The sequence below is a fragment of the Lepidothrix coronata genome, unplaced genomic scaffold (genome assembly GCF_001604755.1).
Source record: "Lepidothrix coronata isolate B3197 unplaced genomic scaffold, Lepidothrix_coronata-1.0 Scaffold59, whole genome shotgun sequence".
Taxonomy (NCBI): Eukaryota; Metazoa; Chordata; class Aves; order Passeriformes; family Pipridae; genus Lepidothrix; species Lepidothrix coronata.
The window spans coordinates 2152665-2157582 of record NW_016690239.1 but is presented as its reverse complement, the minus strand read 5'-3'; the positions used below and the strand labels follow the sequence as shown (position 1 = coordinate 2157582).

The 4918-nt window shown below is 36.6% G+C and overlaps 1 protein-coding gene across 1 annotated transcript in view; it reads right to left on the bottom strand.

The window, feature by feature from the left end:
* Window positions 1-4918, bottom strand: part of PLXDC2 (plexin domain containing 2) — a 254364-nt gene that overhangs the window by 210813 nt on the left and 38633 nt on the right. The gene's annotated exons all lie outside the window — the stretch shown is intronic.

Genomic DNA, 4918 nt, shown 5'->3' with positions numbered 1-4918 from the left:
ACCTAGACCTGGGCATGTGTACAACTGCAAGCAGTGTTATTACATCAGGTGATGTCACAACTGACCTAAGAAGGGACATCTCTGAACTAATGGTTCCAACCACTGTTCTCAGTGGAACACACTGGAGGGAGAGGTTAGCCAGACTTATTAACTGATTTAGTGATGCCCTGGCATTATTCCAGAAGTACCTGTGCTCACTGCTGCACCATGAAACCTAAAACACCCTACGGAATCGGCTTTCCATGGAACAAGGTAGTCTCTTCAGACAGTATATCCTTCCAAACTCTCCCACGCTCACAGCTTGTTCACCCTGTTGCTCTGAGAAAAACTTTTCCAGGAATTTACCCTTCTTCTCCACATCTCTCCAAACTGGTCATGATCTGACCTAAAACACCAGGCCATTTTAGAACACCAGACACCTGCCACTAAGAAATAAGACAACAAGAAATTCTGCCTGTCTCTTTGTGGTGGAATACTCAAACTAAGGAAAACTGATAGATTATTCATAAAGAAAAAAGAATTCTATGATTTGCTAAATTGAAGAAAAATGTTCAAGTTTTTAATAGCAGAAATAATACCCACATCTTCTCTTTTGGAGTTTTTGCTTAACCACTAAAAGTTGCAGAATTTATATTCCCCAGATTTCACCAAGGACTATTCAATAAAGAAGGTATTCCAGTCAGTAAAATCTCTCCAAAAAATCTTTACCTGCTTGTAATTATCTAGCTTTCTTCCTCCTATCATTTCTACTACTCTCATTGCCAATTATTTTCTTCTAATGAAAATCAAGAGACACTTCAAGAAGAATAATTTCCTTTACTTGTCAGCTCCCTTTCCCTTTCCCTTTTATTAGCACTAGCTGGTGCCTGCTGCTCCTACACTTCTCCCAGCACAAGTATCTCAGAGCTCCAAGCTGACATTTCTGAAAAATGAAATCTATACCACCCTTACAACATTCTTCTGACCCATTTAAATTTTTTTGTATAATTTATTACATTTTATTTATTTTATATATATATATTCCTATACATTATTTTTATGTGTCAAAATCTGAATTACAATTTGTCTGCTAAAACCTTCTTTTCAATAACTTTGTAGGAACATACTTGCATATATACAAATAAATGGAAAATCTTATGAATTCCTTTGTGATAAGACAGTGCCTATAGCATCACAGCCTGATAATACACAGATCTGTTATTGCAAGAGAACAAATGTTTGATGACTGACTTACTACAGATCAAGTCCTTAATATCTTAAAGTAGATATCCCTGTAACATCTTACCCCTCTGGTTTGTCAATGGACTGTAGTGCACCAACTTGGGAGAATACATCTCTACCTTTACATGCTTCTGTGCCTGAAAATGCCACAAGATAAACATGATGCTGTTGAAAGCAGCACAAAATATCTACCATGCTCTTTGTAGAGCACTATCTGCAAATGGAGAGCTGAAGATATGAATTGTGTACAGTGGGAATCACTGCAATGTACAGTGGGAATCACTTCCTTGCAATGTGAAGCTGATGTACTTTGGGAGATGAGCTGTTTGCATGCACGTGTGAGTGCGTGTGAAGGGGGGATAAATATACAGAACAAACTTTATCCAGAAGTTTTACCTCAAACTCCAAAGGACAACACAACATATTGTCTATTTATGGAAAATAATATCACAATTCTATTCCAATACAGGTAGAATAATACACCTTAGGATATTGATGTTCAAAAATATTACTCTAGCATTTTCCCAAGGAAGTCAAGATGATCAAGCCATGATGAGCAACCTGATCTAGTTGAAGACATCCCTGCTTAGCACAGGATGTTTGTACTACATGACCTTTAAAGGTCCCTTCCAACCCAAACTATTCTGACTGTATGTTTCTATACTCTTTAGCCTCTATAGCTTTTCTTCAGCTGTATTAGAAAAGTAGCTGTCCAGCACTATAGGCACAGACAGTATATACTCGCAATATACTGTTACTTCACTAGATTATTTTCTAAGGAAAATGACTGCTTGATTTAATATTGCTTCAGTTGTTAAGCACCCTCTCATAATTAAGCCAAAGACGGTACTTTGCTGACAACTAGTCAACACTAGAATGTTCCTTGTTTTAGATGACTGGCATAAGGCTTTCATTTTCTTTTAAGTGAAACTGGATTTTAGGAAGCATTTCTTTACTGAGACGGTGGTCAAACACTGGTGTTTGAGGCATTTGAATAATGCCCTTAACTTGGTCAGCCCTGAATTGGTCAGGCAGTTGGACTAAGTGATCATTGTAGGTTCTTCCAGCTGGAACTATTCTAATGTAAATAAATTGTTAATAAATTGTTAAATAAATTATTAAATATATAAGACACAGAAAAATTCATAAACTGCCTCTCCCAGGGAAGGGTAAGGTGCCTAGCAATGAACATCAGGGCTGCTACATTCAGTGCGAAGGTGAGAATCAAAGCATTGGCTCATGCCTATTATTGGCCTAAGGGATTTCAAGACAGCAAGACTGTTGAGCTTCCATCTGGAGAAAGCCTGCTTGGTTGAGAATAATTAATGTCACAGTATTTTTTCTCTAGATAATGACTTTTTCTCTCCCGTCTGAAGCACCACTGTAATTTTACTGCTAAGGTTCCTTCCGACCTTTGCACTATACCACCGATGTGGCAGTATAGCTGTTGGAGCACTGACACCAAGAAGACAGAGGAGAGAACTCTGAGAAAGGACTGCAGTGGCTAAAATGTAATCTCAAATGGAACTCGAATGATTTTGTCAGCAAGTGGTCTCACTGTGTCAAAAGATGTAAATGCTCAGCTTTTTGTTCATCATCACCTTGCTTTAAAATAACAAAGAAACAAACACTGAATTCGGTGAGGTAAGATCACTGTGAACATTTTGATTTAGAGATCTGTACAACATTTCATTATCAAACATTATTAGATAAAGTCCTTTTTCAGGTGGTGTATATTTCTGAAAGATAGTTTTCTAGTTTTTAAGCACATCGCCTGTAAAACAGATATCTTCTATCTCTCTCTCTTACTCTGTCTTTACATTGTCGAATTCAGACACGCAACATGATTTGCAAAAGATAAAAGAAAGACAAACCCAAACCATGGCATGAATTTAGATGCTCAATTACCAGATGCTCAAGAACCAGATCTTTTACCCTACCTTGAATGAATGGGCAAATAATCTTGACAGAATGATACATGCTTTATCATTGTTTTATCACAAGTACAGCCAAAGATTTAATTTATATCTTTTACGATGTCATTCATGACAAAGACATACGTAACACGTAAATACATTACTGGTTAACAGCCTTATATCTCCTCTCATCATCCTGAGCTTTGAAAACTGAACACAAACACATTGGCTTGTTATCCTTTAAAAGGCATTGATGAACATTCTCTCTCTCTTTCTTCCTTTGTTTCATCTGTCAAACATTAAGGCTTTCAACTGCCTTAGTTGCAAATTAAACTGTTATTGGGGAATTATTATCTAGGTCTATATAAAATCCTTTACTTTTGCTCCATGTATTAGGCAAAGCTGCCATTGTCTGAAGAATACAGCAATAACACACTATAAAATATGAAATTAATAAAACAAGTGCTGTGTTTCTCGTACTATCAAATTCATAGATTTAACTAGCGTACAGAGAAGAAATGCCTGTTGTCTGTCCCTGAACACTCCCACCATTACCTCAGTGATAACAGAATGTTCTCCTGGCTCTGGAATACGTGCACAAAACCCAAACATAGTGTTTCTTAATTTTTTTCAGTTGAGAGGAGAAAAAATATCTCTTCTTTCTCATCCCCCAAAACCTGTGGCCCCTCTGATATCCCTTCATATACCTTTTAAAATGGACAATAAGCAGGAATGAAGCAATTATGAAAATGAAATGCTATTGCTTAAAAAAATTATAATTTTACTCTTTTAATTGAAAATGAAAAAATATCAGTCATTAGTAAGTTTCTGAGTATACTTGGTGATAGACTTTGACAAGACAGCACCTACGCCAACGTTGGAAAATTACCGTATTAACTTTATTTTCCCCTATTGTTTGTTTATATGCACAGGGATGTTATGGTGCTTCTAGGGATCAGTAAGATTTCTACACCTTCCTGGTTTTTTGGATGAAGAATGATCACAGTGACTGAGCAAAATCATGCTAAATAATTAATAAGAAGTCAGTAACACTCAGGCTGTCTAGAATATCTGGCCCAGTCTTTCACTCTCTGCTACATGAAGTGCAGTTTCTGGCCAACTCAGCTGTCTATACACAACAGGCAGAAAGGGAAAAATGTAAGGTGTATGCCAGCCTCCCAGCCTTGCAGGATGTCAACTGGCAGCCATTTCTCTAACAATTCCCTCAACTAAGTATTCCTTTGAACTGGGATTTATGCAAATGTTTATGTCAACAAACATCAAAAATGTCTAATGAGGGATGAAGCAAGAACCTTCAAAATAAATAATTTATTTATAATAAAATATAATTTCATATTAAAAATAATTAATTATAACATAACTATATGTTATGGGACAACAAATGGAAAGACAAGGAGAAAAAAAACACAAACCAAAAAATCCTTTAACAACGAAACTTTTGTGGTTTTTTCTCTCATTTTTGCCTCAGAGGCTATTCAAAAACAAAATATAAAATGGGTATTGATGGAGCTACTCATCAGCTCAAGCAATTTTAGCTACAGCCTTTCCTGCCAGCCTTTAGAAAAGGGAGAATCTCTTCCACCCCAAAATATTCTTTCTATGCCTGAAACAGGTATCGGATTAGCAATACAGGTTGAGTAGGAAGCCTTAGCAGCTGGTACGGGCACCAGTTATTGAACCTGGTTCTAAACTTTAGTATCCAAAGCCCAAATGTGAAAAAAGCATTGATTAAATAAAATCCAAATGAAAGGGCAGAAAGA